Genomic DNA, 18,723 nt, shown 5'->3' on the forward strand with positions numbered 1-18,723 from the left:
ATATTTTGACAGTTATTAAATTAACAAAAGGTACCAAAAGTATACTTTTACCTTTTATACTGAATTCGAAGTATATTTCACATTACTTTTAAAACATGTACTTTAATGTTCCAAAAATAAATACTAATCCTGCAATGCTTTAAGTGGTTATTTGGTGTTTGAAGAGTGTATACATATAAGCCATATTCACATTACTCTAGATAGTATTATAGTTACTGGAAGTGTGTCTGTCTCTGTCCATCTGTCTGTCCGTCTGTCTCTGTCTCTCTCTGTCCATCTGTCTGTCTTTTCTCTCTTTCTCTCTCCTTTTCTTCCTCCCCAACCGGTGCAGACAGATGTCCGTCCTCCACAGAGCTGGGTCTGTCCCATGTCCCTGTTCCTGTCTGTTAAAGGGAAGGTTTTCGTTGCCACCGTACTCTACGGGGGAATTGTTGGGTCTATGTAAATCATAAATAAGTCATAGAGTGTGGTCTTTACCTACTCTGCAAAGTGTTCTGAGATAACTTCTGCTATGATTTGGTATAAAATTGAATTGAACTGAATTGTATAGGCTACTATATTGTAATATATTGTATCGTATGTAAATGTACTTTTAAAAAGTATACCTAATTACAAATGCCTATAGTGGTAAGTATAGGCTACTTACAAAAAGTGCACTTAAATATGTGTTTATTTTTAGGCTGTACTTTTAAAAAGCATACTACACTGCAAATAATTGGTGGTGTTACGTGGTAAGTTACTTTTCAAAAGTCCTTTATAATACACTATTGGTATACTTATGACTGACAAAACCATGCTAACCCACATTCTTAAACAAACACAAGTGAGGTATAATAATTTTTACCTGGGAATGAATATTGAATTGAAAATGAATAATGATAATAAAAAAGGGGATTGTTGTTGTTTTGGACATGACAAAAACAAAAGTGCTGAGTGGGTTTTGAAGGTGTGAACCGTGTCCAGGTGTTTCTGGGCGCTTCGCTGTGCAGCTGCGGCTCCAGTGATCACATTCCACCCGCTGTCTCCTCTCCCGGTGCTGTAGTAAGTTCAACTGGGAGGGCTTCACTTAGCCAACCAATAAGCGCACTGTTGTGCGTTGGAAGCCCCACCCGATTGGCTGACAGCACGATAGTGTTGTCACACCCGTAGCCGATTGGTCGGGCGGGTTGTCCAAAGTCTCGAGACCCGCCCATTTTCTCTCCTCAGCGAGGACGACGTTTTCCATCCAGACCAGAAGGAAAAAACGGCTTACATAGAGCGACTACCGGACCGAGGTTTGGCTGGAATAAAGGGAACCCTCAGCTGCTACACCGGGGTTAAAATACAGATTCCAGGCGGATATAACGGCGGTGTTCCCCGGTACTTCCTTCACGGTACGTTCCGCTCCGCTTTTGTTGTCATAGTGGCTGATAGTTTGAGCCCACTGCTTTGAGACACTGGTGTCAGATGACTAGAAAACCATCCTGTCCTCTCTTTCTTTCCACGTGCATTGTCTCGGTGGGTAATAATGACCAAAATAACAGACCCGTAGTGTACCGTGGAGAGGTTTACTCTGTGGCTTTGTCCATGATGTCTGCTGCTATCTCACGGACATTGTTGCTATAAGGAAAAGGCACTTTTGGCCGTTCGAGCCGCCGTGAAGTTCACACGGTGTTTCTTCGGCTCTGCTCGTTGACTTCTAGAACTGTTGATCTCGTCTTTGTAGACTACCTGAGTGTAAGGAAACGACTGCACTCGCGAGAGCAGCCTGTGGCAGGGGTTCCCACAGAGGGGGACCCCTGTGGCACCTGAAAGGGCAGATCGATCAATGTCACTCTGCCTTATTCCACAGAAGAGACAATCTGAATAAAGAAACACCTTTTCTGGAAGTTCAGCAACCTACTTCAGCAGTCACTCTTAGCATTTCCCCACATCTGCAGTAAATGACCAATCCAGAAGTTGAAATGTCTAAACCGTGGTATTTGAGATGGGAGCTGGGGGATTGATTCACGCTTTATGGAGAGCAGCTCACTGGAAAACTGAGTACACCATCTGCATGGAAGGTGAACATACTGAGATGTAGTCTCAGAGTGTGGTGGTCTGGGATCAGCTTCATGCGGATTGTGTCATGGAGGTATGGCTGGGCTTCCCCCAGTTAGTGTAGTGAAGTGAAGCATCTCGTGAGATCTCCAAGCATTGGCAGAAAAGGTCACGCAACAACACCCACCGCTGTTTCAAAGGTCTTTACAAAGTCTTTCAACATTTTCTGTCTGGATATTTTAAAGATTTTTGTGTACGAAGTTGTGAATGTATGCAAACATTTTTGGCTGGTACATTTGTCATATCTTGCCAGGTTTGCCATTTCCATTGACAACCTGGCAACCAGGATGCAAAATGAACGTTTCTCTCCACTGTCCAAACGGCTAGTGAAAGTTCAGATGTTACTTAGATGTTAGTTCCCATCAATAACCTCAAAAACATTGTTTTAAGATAATGACCGACACGTTGTTGCTGAAGTGAACATAACTAAACATACTTTTTCTTTTAGAGGTTTCCATATTTAATTTTGCAAATACTTTTACTGAATTTTCAATGAGATCTCCCTATTTCATATAGATATACATATATTGTATATATATATATATTCAGTGGTGATTGCTCTAAGACTGCAAGGGAAGCTCAGCTTCCCCTAGAATGTCACCCCCCCAAAAGATTTTTTCAGAATCAGCTCCTTATCACAGGTAACCGGAGCAACTTCCTCCTCATTCATCCCCACAGCACCACAGCACTTTACACAGTCAGCTTCTGCATGATGATTGGATGAGCTGTCTGAGGCGGAATCCTTTTGTGATTGACAGCTAATTGAGCGAAATAGCGATCTTGAAGAATAAGCATTTACCAAGTTTTTCATTTTGTTGTTCTGAACTGATCCGGAGACTTTACCGATCCCCACAGACTTTGTCTTTGTTAAAAACGACTAGCCTTGTGTTTTTGTTTTTGTCTGTTTTGTCACTCTGCCGTTTCTTTCCCCAACGAGCAGCAGCAGCTCCCCGTCACGATCACTCTCACTCACAGGCGGTCACACTTCACAGTAGCCTGGCGCAGCAGCTCCAGCTGGGCCAAGACCGTTTAAGCAGCCTAGCTCTGCTGCCATTGAGAGGACACTGGTCAAGTCCCTGGAAAAGACGCCTAGTTAGTACGACAAGGTCACAGATCATTTTCGTGAAAAGGAACGAAGGGTAGAATTTACATATAAATAAACACACACATTTATGATGTAGGCCGGAAAGATGATCTTCCCCTCCTCGAAAGACCAGCAGCTGTCACTGATATATTATTCAGAAAGGCACTTTAGGTCATTTGCTCCAGTATTTAGCCAGGCTTGATCTGTTATTTAGATTTGGAAAGGAGGAAAGTAAAGCATGATTGTTCCTGAGCATCACAACAGACAGTTAGCTGTGAAGTTTTTACAAACCTCTTTAAACTGATGATTGTGTTCTTTTCCTCTCCCTCACTGGTTGTCATGATAACTGTAACATTGCGCTGATGCGGTTCAAGTAGTTTAACAAGTTTATGTCAGTGATCTTTTAGCAGATTTAGTTTGAGAGATTTAACAGTGAAGAACACCGGTCTGCTCTGTGTTGTGGCCCCTCCCACTGCAATCGTTTCAGTTTCCGGTCACAAGTAGGAACACCTATCAGAAACACTACGGGCGCTGCTTGGGGAGAGATTAGGGGAGTGGTGTGGACGAAATATCGTCCTGAGGTCCCATGAATTTGTCCATAGAGCACAGCAAGCTGTTTGCGCAACCTCTTAATAAGTGTGTATGTGGAACTGTGGGGCGCTCCGAAAATTGCCCTCAATCTTGTCCAAGACCCGTAAACTCCTGAGACCAGCTTTCCTCCCTTCAGAAGCAGCTCCGCTCAGCTCGGCAGAGACAGAGATGAGAGACAAGATAAATATTCCAATGCAGTCGTTGCTTTGAGTTATAAGTAGGAATTATAAGCTACTCATTGACCACACAATTGTAATCAAAGGAAGAAAATAATGAATAAATCCATACATCTTCAGCCTCTTGTCCCTATTGGGGTCGCGCAGTGGCTGGAGCCGATCCCAGCTGACATCAGGCGTGAGGCGGGGTACACCCTGGACAGGACACCAGTCTATCACAGGACACATAGAGACAAACAGAGACAGACAACCATTCACACTCAAATTCACACCCACGGGCAATTAAGAGTCATCAATGAACCTAACCCTTAACATGTCTTTGGACTGTGGGAGGAAGCTGGAGAACCCACACAGACACGGGGAGACCATGCAAACTCCACACAGAAGGGCCCCAGCCAGGATTCGAACCAGGAACCCCCTTGCTGTGAGGTGACAGTGCTAACCATCACCTCACCATACCACCCTATAATAAATAATTAAAATCAATAATTTTTTAAAATTAATTTTGATGCAGAGCAGGAGAGGCAGCACCCTAGCGCCCTCTATGGGCTAGCCGCCACTGCTCTTTACTATGGATTACCAATGGGTTTTTTTGGCTGTTGGGGAAGCAAATCTGCCAGTCACTTGCATATTTTACCAGCATTTGGCAACCACTTTTTAACATATAAAAATAGGGACAGCAAATTAAGTTGGGTGTGGGGTGGAAAGTTGAACTAACCTATCAACATCGCAAACGAATGTGCACATTCATTTAACTTACAAAAAAACCCCCTGATAGACCTGAATGAGGAAAAACAAAACAACTTATCGATTAATCTAGAAAATAACTGCATTTCTTGAAATGTACCACTAAAGCTGTGTGGTCAAATTTAAATAATTGATTTGAAATGGGAGAATTCACGATTCTGCTTTTGTTCTTTTGATAATTGAAATTGAAAGCTTGATTGAGTTTCGGTTTAGAATTGAAATTGTGACACCTCTACTATTTTCTGATATTTTATAGACCAAATGACTTATCTATAATGAAAATAATCAACAGTTGCAACCCGAGAATATACATTCCACTTTACCGTCTGGTTGGGAGGAAATCTTTAAGCCCACTTCAGAACATTTCATCCCAAAGACTGACTCCCATCTGAACACATTTGATGTTTGTGCACTGTGTTCCAGCAGCAGGAGAAAAGCATTTGTTTTTGATTAATACGATGGGATATTCCGGGTGGTCTGGAGTCTGGTGTGTCATTGACCGATTGAAAAGACTGTTGCTCTCTTGTTGTTGTCAACTAAACTGCTGCTAGCTTCAATTTAAATCTCTCCCCAGCAGACTGACAGTCTCTGCTGTAGAGCTTATGTACATATTTGCAGTGACCGAGAGAAAGACAATCCAGCTGGGGCTAACCTGCTTCCTTGTGTGATCCGATGGTTTGCACACAGAGTCCGCCTGAGACCATCCAAATCCCTTCTGTTTTTCAAGTGGTTACATCTCTGAATGCTTTAAAAGAGCCAGTGAATCATTTACAAACCACATAAAGGAATGGAAAATAAGCTCAGCGTCCAGAAGAACGGCACAAACAGAAACGTAACTGGAGACAGCCAGGTGGAAGGCTGTTTAAATCTGAATATTTGATGGGAGGGTGTTGAGGATCAAGGGGTAGTGAGGGGATTGCCTGTTTTTCAGTGCCCGCACGTGTTCTAACTTTCAGACAGCACCATCTGTTTTGCTGCCTGTAGCTGCCTGCTTCGCTGGTGTGATGGCACTACCAGTCTGCATCCTCTCTCTTCATTTCTGCCTCCATCCTCGCCTCTCTCACACACTCCTGTACACATTTTAACTCATGTTGTCCGCCTTATTGGCCCTGAATGTTGAAAACACTACCCATCCACTTGTCTCTCTCGTAGACATACACACACATATACTGACATGTAGACGACACACACACACACGTACACACACACACGCAAGCACGCACGCACGTACACACACACACACACACACACACACACACACACACACACACACACACACACACACACACACACACACACACACACACACACACACACACGCAGCAAACTGAAGGATGACCTCTGTGTGTGGTTGTCATGGAAACAAAGAGTTTCTGAAGGCAAAAGGCAGAACAAGAGCCATGTACTCCTGGCTCAGACTCCATGGTTGTGTCCGAAATTCCATACTAACGTGCTATTTAGCAGGCTAAAATAGTTTGTGAGGTTTCTTTTAGTCTGAAACCAACAGTATGAGAATTGCAAACTATTTCCAGTGAAATATACAGCATGAAAACTCTGGACTGCGATTGAAAGTTCAGACGAACTTTGGGGAAACTTAACCAAACGTCACACTTGGGCGGCCAATGCCATCAGACTTGTCACAGTCCGATATGCTGCGGTGTGAGATCCCGTACAGTCAGCAGGACACGTCCTGCCTCTGTCACTGTCACAAGAGAGTTAAGAAAAAAAACGAACTAACTTAACTGCCTGGCAGTTAATGTACCAACTGATTGTTCCCTGCAACAAGCTCCAGCACAGTTGCGCAGTCACTCATCACTTTTCCATTCTCTCTTTCTGAAGCTGTCACAAAATCTCAAGATCATAACAAAGAAAGACAATGCACCAATGCGGTGATAATGTCAACGTTCATAACAGACAAACGGACAGCCACAAAGGCAGCTCTGAAACTTCAGTAAATAAGTGATTCTGTCACCGGCCACGGTTGAACTACTTGCTTTTATCACTAATTTAAGCATTATCTGGTGATGCTGGTAGAACTGAGGTTGGCACAGGTTAGCCATGTCCAACCGGTAATGAAGCCTTCAAGAAGAGATGCGGTAATAAGCTAGTAAGTAAGGGCGTACTCACACTGTCCTTCTGGCCGGGGCCAAAACCGGTTTTTCAGCTAAAGCCTAGTGACTTTAAGCAGTGTGAGTGCACCTGTTCCGCGCATAACTGCGGCCAAGAGGTGGGCTTTAGCGGAGCCGTTTGCACATGTACGAGCACGAGCGTGGCAACGTGTACGAGCACGAGCACAGGCCCTACGGCAATAGTGTTCGGACATGTAAATAGAAGGACGGACCATACGCGGACATTTAACAACAACAACAATGGCGGTGAAAGGTTCACGTTGGTGTGATGCGGAGGTGGAGTGTTTACTGCAGATTGGAGATTGCAGATGGACGGCCCGCTGGCCGCAGTTATGCGCGGAACGGGTGCACTCACACTGCTTAAAGGTACTAGGCTTTAGCTGAAAAAACGGTTTTGGCCCCGGCCAGAAGGACAGTGTGAGTAGGCCCTAAGTGCATGCATCCTCAAAGATACTACAGTTTATTCACATATAAAAGTGTATAGAATATGATGTCCAACACAACCCATGTCTGATCAGTGTGTGTGTGTGTACAGTATCATATAATGAGTGTGTAAAAACCAGGTCTTCTTCAGGATGGGCTGTTTCTCTGTAAATTAGGCTCCACTAATTGATATTTTTGAGAGTTAATGAGCCAGTGCATGGAATAAATTCTGTGGGAAAGGATTTGTTATAGTGTGGTTTTAGAAACCAAGCTGCATTCCCATGCATATTATTTCCTTCTTGTGTCTATTAAAGTATTAAAAGTGAAAAAACCAAAAAGATTCAGAAACACCCATGTTGATGCCTTCCAGCTGTTTGTTTTGTTCATCAAACTGTAGAACTCCCAAAGACATTCCGTTTATAATGATATGAAATCACATCCTCACTTTAGCAATTGTGTTTGGTATTTTTCAGCAGTAAAACAATGGATCAAAATTGTTGTTGAATTATATAATTATATTATATCCATTACTTGTGGTTTCAAGAGTGTACTTTCATGCTCATTTTCAGGTTCATACTTGTATTTTGTGTTTCCACTAGAACATGTTTATATGCTTTAATGTTTACCGTGGGCTACCACAGCTCCACCACCACAGCTCTCTGCTAAAATCAACCACACCTCTAAAGAAAATACTGAAAGTTAAGAATAGTGTGAATATCTCATCTCTTGGATTCAATATCATTTATTGTTTTGTCTCGTGAGCTGAGGGTCTCGTCACACCTTTAATCGTTACTTGAAGATTTGAGAACAATTGTTATGAACAGCCCACATTGTAACATTATGACAGATAATAAAGAAAAGCATATAGGTTTCCTTAAATATTTAATTACCAGCATAGTGCAGACAGGACACAAGAAGTAGTACTTAAAGTTGCCATCAAATGATTCAGATTCTTGTTTCCTTGTTATTTGGTCAGTTGCTTACTGATTTGAACATTCACTTGATACTTGTTTTTGCTTTTATGGTGCATTATTCAGATCTGGTCTGTTCTTTCCACTTTGTGTCCTATGTCTGTCCAGCAGACCTTTTGTTTGTCTGTCTTCCTGTGTGGGATATCAACATCCTGTCATTTGTCGCTCCACCCACTGAAACTCAGGCCAAACCAGAGGAGCCAAGTCTCTCTACTAGGGTTGCAAAATTCCAGGAATTTTCAAAGTTGGAAACTTTCCATGGAAATTAATGGAAATTTAGGGGAATAAATGGGAATAAACCTGGAATCTACAAAATGGAAGGGTTGGTCCTTAACAGAGATTGTAGATATAGTTGGGGAAAATATGTTTTAGCATAATCTGGACTACAACAACAAGATTTCATGTGACTACACTTATACACTTATATCTAGGATATTCCTCAATCACATGCTCACAACACACTGCTTACTGCAGGGGTACTGAGGCCATGCCCCCTAAATGCACTGTACGTTCCTCCATCACATGCACACATGAATTTTGCTTAATTTTTGAATGGGTAGGTCGGGGGATGAGTAATATTTTACTCAACATTCATGTTTTTGTTTTTCAAGGAAAGAATTGATTGGTCATTAAAATAATTAAAAGTGGTTTGACAAAAAATGTTTCTATTTATATTTGGATATGATGCAGTTTGTTTAATTTACCCCCAATTTCCAGTTAATTCATATATTTTTTACTATTATTCCCATGGAAAGTTTCCAATTAAGAATATTTCTAAAATTCTCCAGCTTAATTTACCATGGAAAGTTTCCACAAATTTACCGGACATTTTCCAAGCCTTTGCAACCCTATTCTCTACTGCCTCTGACATTGTCTGCTTTGTGCACCATCACAATGGCTGGATAGCGTTCAGACATTTTCTGCATCAATACCGGTTCCTGAATGACACTTTTTTTTTATACCAATTCATGAAATCCGTTTAACAAGATGACATTACTCATACTACAAGGAGTCCTCGTTTTAAATTAATTTGATCATAAACAACGGCACTCAAGTTTTTTGTGTGCGCGCGCAGCACCTCTGGTTTCTGCGCTTGACCCGAGACACAAACACCTTTGATTTTTCTAACCAGCACTTCGCCTCACCTCTGAGAGAAGTTGTGTTACCGTGCAAGGCCCAGACGACATGGAGCATTGGGTGTTGGGAAGGCTGTATTGTTGTGCATTATTATTCCTGCAGGAAGATGCGTTGAGTTCTAAAAATAGAATTGGAAAAACGAGTAATCGATTGGCCCTTGAGGAAATGATGCGATCCCTCGATCTTGGAATTAACTACTCGTGCCCATAACATGCAGGTCTGAGTATATTTGAGAGCATGTCTCAGCTGGTGGACTGAAACCCGTGGTTTGAGGATCTACCTAATTCACATTAGAACAAAAAACTTAAAAATAGCATTATTAACCTCCACCACGAAGCCTCCACTGTTGAAAAAGGCAGCAAACCTTATCAATAAAGTTTGTGACACTCATCTTGCTTTTCCATAGTCAATTTTCCCTTTTCTGCCAGTGTAAACAGATTCCCCGTTGGACGGTTTTAGTGGCCTAAAACAAGCATGCGCCCTACCACTAAAAGCTAGCCGTATTATGCAGAATATTTGCATTAACGTTCAGTTACCCGTTAAAGTCCCGGTCAAAGCGCCGCTGCTTTCCTCAGTAGTTTTGGAGGAGGACTCAAATTAATTCCATGCACTCTCAAGTGCTTTATTAAATTTGTTGCTAGTTTTCGCACTTATTACCTTGTTGCAAATACTGCATCGAGCCTGATGAAATACAGCCACTGACAAGTTCCACCCCCAGAGATGGGGGCTCACCCACGTGTCACCCTGTGTTTTTCCAGGATGCCTCGACACAGCCAATCACCTGCACGTTTATGCCCTTTGGCTCACTGATGCTGATGAGATTAACCCCTTGGTTATTGAAATTTGGCACAGAACCACAAATCGAACCTGGATACCCAGTCCTAGCCATCACTTATCTACTGTATATCTGTGCAAAATATGCAGAAGAAGGAAGTTTATTTCACTTGGTATGAGATAGAGCTTCAACGATTAGCTGATTAAGTGATTAGTTGCCAAATATTTATTAATCCACAACTGTTTTGTATTTTTCGTAATTTTTTAAGGAAAAAAATGTCCAAATTATCCGATTTCAGCTCGTTAAATGTGAATATTTTCTGGTTTCTTTTCTCCTCTATGACAATAAACAGAACATATCTTATTTGTGGACAAAAAAAAGACATTTGAAGAAGTCGTTTTCCATTTGACCAATCAACTAATGGATTAATCGACATTACAATCGACAATGAGAACAACCATTAGTCACAGCCCTACTATGAGACCAAATTTGTCTCTTGAGGAGTAACAGTGTGGTAAGAATGCTGTCATATTTGTTCATGTGCACTTAGAAGCACTTGGTATGTATCTGACAGCCTGTGTGCCAGGCCCACAGTGTACCTTCAGCCACTGAAACACATTCCAATCCCCTCACTGTTTACTTTCCTCTCAGCATCTCCCTTCTGCCTAGCTCTCTTTCTCTTTGTTTCTTTTTTACCTCCCTCAGTTCACACGCTCTGCCCTCTCTGTCTCTAACTTCTCAATCTGCTCCTCCTCCCTTCCCCTGCTCTCTCCTCTGTCTCTCTGCGTTTTACTCTCCACCTCAGTGAACATCGGGCCTCTCTTGAAAGTCTTGGAAGTCAAGTTGTTGTCAGCATGGGGTCTGTAGAAGCATCTGAGACATACTTACAGACTGACGGTAGTGTCTGAACTCTCTCTGTCGTCTGCCAGCGTAGACATAAGGATGCATCAGCTTTACTGATGTGCTAGGTGTGATCAGAGAGACGTGGAGGTGGTAAAGACGGCTTACCTGTTACAAAAACAGAAAAACTATTACAAGGATGTGTCAAAAAGCTTGCTTTATGGCAATGCAGGGTGGAGAGAACAATATGTTTGTTTTTTTTGTTCCAGTTAACATTTGTTGAATTTTAGCAAAACAAGAATATATACTCAGCGGCCACTCTATTAGGCGCACCTGGTGCTTAATAAAGTGTCAGTGGGGTCTTCTGCTGCTGTTCCCTCTCTGTAGAAAGTAGGTGGTGTTGTGCGTTCACAGATGCTCTCCTGCATTCCTCTGTTGGAACCAGTGTGTATTTGAGTTCCTGTTGCCTTTCTATCAGCTCCAACCAGTCTGGCCATTCTCCTCTGACCTCTGGCTAAAACAAGGCATATGTGCCCACAGAACTGCCGCTCACTGGATCTTTTCTCTGTTTGGGAGCATTCTCTGTAAACCCTAGAGATGGTTGTGTGTGAAAATCCCAGTAGATCAGGAGATCTAGCGTTTGGACCCGCAAATTGTATTTTGAAAGGATGTTACGTCAGACTGAACAGCTGGATAACGCTACTCTACTGATCTACTAATCCTGAGGTCCGAAGCAGTCAAGAGAGCTTCAGCGTGTAGGCAAGGTTTTATTCTTGGAGGGAGTGTGTTTCCATCTGAGTGGAAGAGTGTGTGTGTGTGTCTGTGTTTAGCTGTGTTTGTTTGGGACTTGGTAATTATGGCTGGCAGCAGAGTTTGAGTTGGAGCAAGCAGAGGAATGCCTTTGGTCTGCCTCTGTCACTAAAACCTGTGTGTGTGTGTGCGTGCGTGCGTGTGTGTGCGTGTGTGTGTGTGTGTGTGGTCTCATGACAAGTGCGTTCTTTTGGTATGAGCATGCATTTTAGATAGATTGCTTTGTGTGTGCGTGTGGGACTGTTTGAAATGGCTGACATCTGCCTACAAGCATTGACCTCTGAATTCTTGAACACACATGCACACATACGTTCTCTTTCCAGGCTCTCTGAGTAGGAAGAAACCATAAGTTATCCTGCAACAAAACTCACACGCGCAATAAACACACATGCATAGAAAACACACACATCCTTCCTGTTTGGTGCGAACCACCGGATGACATCATTGGCTGCTTCTGGTGGCCTCTCCGTGATCCGTCTACCAGATGTGGAGAATAAGAGCAATAGATGGCAGGGCTGGGTGGAGTCACTGACAGCTGGGGGTCACCACCATGTTCTTTAGGCCTAGTTTTGGTTGAACAAAGGGACAGATTTATACCCTAACTATGTTTTCAGACTGATATTTGGAGCTGTTATTCAACTTTGAGCCAAACATATTGCAAAATTGCTACTTTGTTGCTATTTCAATACCATGTTCAAAGCAATACTATATCCTGAGTTGATAGCGAGTACCCAAGCTATGAAAAATATCTACAATCATATTTTCGTCTGAAACAATGGGGAAGAAAATCAACTGTGTGTTTGTTTTCTGAATGTATGACGGCAGAAACATGGGAGACAGGGCCCTGTTCATTCCAATGAAAGCTGCTATGTGGTGCAAGCCAAAAAAGTTCAACTGCTGCTTCTAAAAATACCCCGGTGATCGGCACTGCTTCCGCCCTGTGTGGCCCACAGAGCAGGCTGTGCACCGGAGATGTCCTCTGGCCCGAGCTGAATACTTGAATACTAAAGCAAAGTCAGGATTCTATGGTGTAGCTCTTCTAGAGAATTGGCAAATTTAATTTTATTTATAGTGCCAAATCATAACAAAATCATGACCAAAGTTACCTCAAGACACTTTACACATAGAGGAGGTCTAGACCACACTCTGACATTCATGATTTACAGAGACCCAACAATTCCTCCATGAGCAGCAACACGTCACAATATCTATAAAAATGATAATAATAGTAATATTAATAATGATAATGGGCAACACAGTAGTGTGGTGGTTAGTACTGTCACCTCACAGCAAGAGGGTTCCTGGTTTGAATCCCGGCTGGGGCCCTTCTCTGTGGAGTTTGCATGTTCTCCCAGTGTCTGCGTGGGTTTTCTCCGGGTTCTCCGGTTTCCTCCCACAGTCCAAAGACATGCAGGTGTTAGGTTCATTGATGACTCTAAATTCCCCGTAGGTGTGAGTGGTTGTCTGTCTCTGTTTGTCTCTATGTGCCCTGCGATAGACTGGCATCCTGTCCAGGGTGGACCCCGCCTCACGCCCGATGTCGGCTGGGATCAGGTCTAGCCCCCCATGACCCCGATAGGGACAAGCGGTTGAAGATGGATGATGAATGATGATAATTATAATATTTATAGATAATATGTATCCAACAATCTTGTGCACACAGTGGCGACTAAAACCTGCTCTGATTACGTATTTATTTACTCAAATGGAGTTCTCAGTTTGAGTACGCTTGTTAAACCATAGCCTGTGATTATTGTGTAAAGTCTCTCACATTTACTTGCTGCACCATTGCAGTCCTGACTGATTTATGAAGAAGATTACAGATACAGAAATGGTCAGAGGCCTATGTTGCGTTTTAGATGCATATATTTTTGGACCATTTATTGGAGTCTATTCCCTCTCAGTAGCCAGTCGGTTTGCGGTCGACCTCAACCAGATAATGGAATTTGGCGCCAGCAGGACAGATCCTGCTGTGTAGAACTGAGTCTGTAAAGCTGCTCGGCTTCATTTTACAATCTCTATACGTCATTAAAGGCTATATGTATGGAAGTGTGCAGTAGGCATGCATGTAATGAGACAAGTGTAAAAAGCTTGGCATCAGGCACCATTTTTTACTCGGCTCATATATTGTATGTGTTAAATGGACATCGTAGGCTATATTAGGGCTGTACGGTATGGTCTAAAATGTATATAATATATATATCAATTAAAATATATATATAATTTTCCTGTGCAGAGTAAACACATAGGCTTCACAGTAACAGTTATAAACAAATACTTCTCTGTCCATTCTCTGTTGAACCTTTCATTTTCTCAAAGTAGACAGAAATATTGTGCTGGTGATTTATCCAGGGATTTAACCAGACTGAAACGATTTCATGAACAACAACAGGCGCAAAACAAACTGTTATGGAGAGGAGCGATGCAGAAGACCACGGAAAAGAGCTTAGCCGCGCCCCTACAGGAAGTGCATGGAGCCAGTCGCTCAGCGTGCCGGTATTTGACGCGCTGAGATAAGACAGGACAGCAGTCAACATATCTAGATATTTTACTACAGATATTTCTGTTCGTTCTTTGTGAAAAAACACATCTCTTGTGAAGCACCTAACATGACGGTAAACTAAAGCAGCGAGCTGAACACGGACACTTCTTCTTTCTATCTGCGCTCCTGCACAAGTGAAATCAGATCACAAGTGGACACCGTAGACGTGTTTGGAGACATGTGAACAGACACACTGAGAGCTGTCCACTCAGATCAGATGTTAATACCAGGTCAGAACACATGCTCGGATGTTGTGAAGTAGGAGGATGAAGTAGCATGAAATGGAAATAAGCAAGTCAAATACAAATACCTCATATGTGTACTTCAGTGCAATACTTGAGTAGATGTACTTGGTTACATTCCACCACTGGAGCGAGGACCTCCAGTATTTGGAGGAGCTCAAAGTAGTAGTCTACAGCTGATGCAGTAGTTAATCAACATTAAGGTAAGATTGGTCTGGTAGATACCAAGTAATAAAGGTCTAAAAAAAGTACATTCCCACATCAAGGACTTTTTGTTTATGCTGGCTTGAAAGTTGAGAGTGAAAGTTCACTCCATCACACGGAAACAGCTGTTGACAAAACAGTGTGATCACATGGTTCATAGCGGTTCTGGATATTTCATTGTATTCAGAGCCTGACAGATACGTCTTTCTTTTTAGGCTGATAATGATACCGATTTTTGAGGGAGAAATTTACTGGTTACCCAAAAGCCTGAACCGCCTCGTCAGACGGTCTGTTACAAAGTCATCTGAGAAGGCCTCATTGGTAACTGTTGCATAAAGATACATAGCAGGCGATTGGATGAACCATCTGTCTATCAAACTCTTGTCGAAGTCAATCGGAAGAAGAGAGAAAATATCTTTTCCATCGAGAAAAGTCTTAAGTGCCATTTTCTTATCTCAGTAAGAAAAAACTCTAGTTCAGATGCTATTGCAGCACCTAAGCTAACCTCTTCAAGTGATTGTTGTTTTGAATGAGCGGTCGCCTCTTCTGTCATCGTCACCCCCCTGCTCCCCCCTACCCCCTCAACTGCCAGTAGCTCCTCACAGGACACTGAGTGGCCGGATGACTTGAAGCTGAAACGCAAGCGCATTACTTTCTAGCCTGACAAGATGGGTTTCCGTGTGCCATGTGTACACGATTCTTGCATGATCTGGAGTAATTGCGAGAATGTGGTAGCTGTGCAAAATACCGTACGCTATGTCGGCCAATATAGTGAATTATTGAGCTGGAATAAAAACAGATCTGATCTCTCTGGACGCTACAGGGCAAATTAAATGTTCACCTATGACAATCAACTTTTGACTATATTTCTCTTACCACCCTGCCTCATTTCAATCCATTGAAAATACGACTTCTCTCTACTTCTTTTCTTTCTCTTTTAATTTTTTTTATGTACTTCTGTAACAAATGATGTAGGAGTGGGAGGGGTGGGGGTAAGAGGAAAAGTCCTTATTTCTCATTTTATAGACTTTTATCTTTCTAATGAATAAAAACATTTAATAAAATAAAATAAACCTCATGTTCAGTAACATTCAATTACTGACAATTTAAATGAAGAATAAATAAAATAAATAACTATATGACACATTTCTAAAGTTCTAAATCATCCCAAGCATTGCTTTCTGCATTATATGTTCTGTAAGAAAACTTTTCATTTTAAATGATATTGATAACCTATACTCTAATACCGATATAACTGGCCAGTATATATCGTCCTGGCTCTAAATGTATCGTTATTGAAATGGTTAGAAATGTGCAAATGTTAAACTCTGTGAGTTTGAGGACATGTGATCAAAAGCTCCAGAACAGCTATGAATATACACTGGGGTGAGATTGTTTTGTCAATTACATTAATCAAGTTGAAGAAAGGCTCAGTAACGTTCTCCTTATTGAATAATGGGTAACTTGTATGTGTCCCCATACCCACGGTGTGTGGATGTGTGCACCCCCCTCCCGGCCACCACGTAGGGTCACAGACAGATTTACTCGGCTTTAACGGTCAATTGCGTCTGCTGTTACTCAGACAACATCAAAGCCACATGCTCCCATGGAGTATCTGCCTCCGAAAACCCAGAACCAAAGGTTACATCAGGTTCTCCAACATTAATCCTAATGTTTTGTGTATCCTTATCTCCGTCTTTATGGCTTTAACCAACACACCAAGAGTTTTCATCCTGTCTGGGTATGTACAGCTGCAACAGAACAAACAAAAACACTGCTGTCACACAGTGGAGCATACAACGCCTTTATTTAAAGACCACACGTCATCTTAAATGTGGATTCAGTTTTCTAGGTGTGTTTTCATTTTATTGCTCAGAGACATTAAGTTTGGACCGCGTCAGGATTTAGTACCCTTCCAATCCCTCTGAAATTGGAACCATTTTAAAGATGGGTTCTGGTTCACTGGATTTATGTCTGACTTTGGATCACATCAGTTGATTAATTCGGGTGTTAATAAGCATTAGAAACTGAATAGGAAGCTGTCTCACTATGTGTAATGACTGTGTTGCTGTTTGGAGAAACACAAATCCTTTAAAACGACAGGGTCAGTTACATCCTGCACTGTTCCACGGAGGCCACAATTGGCCTCACGCAAGAACGTTTTCATCTATTTCCCAAGTGTTTTCAAGTCAGATTCAGAAAACTCTCTCAAACCTGAAGGAGGCTGTTTATATTTGGTGTAGCTGGGCATAACAATCCATAATAATAAGTGTTCTGAGAGAAATCTAAACTTCTGCTCCTCCCCTTGGCTCTGTTTTCCGAGTTTAGGAAATCTTGCCGTGACGGAGACTTCAGTCAAACACAGGATGTTTTAGAGAAGGACAGCGTTCTTATTGGCTCAGGACAGAGAGGGGAGAGGTGCAGGAAGAGGCCTCAGTCTGCTGCAAGTTCTGGCTTTTTTTTTTTACCTACTACAGCTTTAACAGACATGTCTAAGATTGAGAAGAAGATTTAGTCAATTGTTTAAGCAAAAATACCAAAGAAATCCCAGATTCTCAAAAGTGAGGATGTTATCTCCTTCTTTGTCACACGTGAAAGTCAACTGAACATCTTTGGGTTTGGGATTGTTGATTTGACAAAACAAGACATTTGAAGGCATTCACATTCCATTCTGAAGCTTAAAGGATTAACCAAGAAACTATTCAGCAAATTAATCAGTGTCATTACCATTCCATACTGGCAGGTTAGCATGACACAGACTTTAAATGTGGGAGAAATGCTGCGCCCTGAACTCTTAAAGTTGGATCAGTGCATCACTAGTTAAAATATATCAAGAAAAAACATTTAACTTTAATATTTAACATATTCACATCATATTCTATTTTCTGTAAATATAAGCGCATCTGGAAAGACTTGAATCGGCACCCCAGGGGTGACCGAGTGGTGCACGAGACAGATAAAATGCAAATGCTTCCAGTTCATAGTGATCGATGCACCACCGCTTTCTTTCACTTCTTAACAAGGCAGGTAAGCATGGACGACATCATTAGCATAATGGGTGCCTGTAGGGATTTCAACCTTCAGTGCAAAGATTGAATCGTTAGTCCTATCTTTGCTAAGGAGACAGCTCCCAGTTTTAGAGATTGTAATATTATGTTAAAAACAGCAGAAAGGAACATTAGTACGTTCATCCAGCTTCCGGTCAGAATGTAACCTGGAAACCCAGAGGCTGGAGAACAACCAAGATGAGGTGTTTACTGTCTGTTTAAAAGCGTGTAAATGCTATGACTTGACCTGCACTGACATCAGCATTTTGGTGATTGAACGCAGATTTGTGCATGTGTGCATTTAAATTGAGATGCGCTTACAGTCCAGCTTAAAACATCATGCCAGTGTGAACGTGATGTGAAGGTTAACACCACGTGGAAAAGAAGTGAGAGGCTGCGTTTCCTGTGATGTGTATGCACATTTCCATTTAGGTTTCAAATGTGGCTGCTGGGGAAGTTTGAAGGCGCTCAAATGTCCTCTCACTCGGCGTGTCTCCATTACAATAAAGGACCCCAGAGGGATTCACCAGACTCTGGAGGTGAGGTATCACGCTGAATGGATTTCCATCGCAGAGGAACGGTGCTCTGACACTTATTTCTCCAAGTGAGAAACACAGAATATATAATAGTTGCAGTTTGAATAATCTAGTTGACATCCAGACACAAGATCCGACCATTATTAAAATGTATGTTGTTCAAAAAAAGGTGATGAAAACAAAGAGTTTATCATTTTGACATTTAAGGTGGCTCCTTTGATTCACAACATCAACTCATGTACAAGTAACAAAGAAGCAACATGCATCAAAGGGCCGCAGGTTGGAATCCAACCCGGGCCGCTGAGTGCGCTCCGGTAATAAAAAAAAAAAAGAACTACACCACTGGATAAACATGTCTACTCTCGGCTTCGTGATGTTGTGGCGTGGCGT

General features: G+C 42.1%; 1 protein-coding gene across 2 annotated transcripts in view; it reads left to right on the top strand.

Annotated features, from left to right (window-relative positions):
* The first annotated feature begins 1,234 nt into the window (after positions 1-1,234).
* ccdc102a (coiled-coil domain containing 102A) overlaps positions 1,235-18,723 on the top strand; it is a 98,223-nt gene continuing 80,734 nt past the window's right edge. For both annotated transcript variants that reach the window (XM_083912983.1, XM_083912982.1), the window contains exon 1: positions 1,235-1,373. The gene's annotated coding sequence lies outside the window, so the exon portion shown is untranslated. The remainder of the gene's footprint in view (positions 1,374-18,723) is intronic.

This window comes from Echiichthys vipera (assembly GCF_963691815.1).
Source record: "Echiichthys vipera genome assembly, chromosome: 1".
In the NCBI taxonomy this organism is placed as follows: domain Eukaryota; kingdom Metazoa; phylum Chordata; class Actinopteri; order Perciformes; family Trachinidae; genus Echiichthys; species Echiichthys vipera.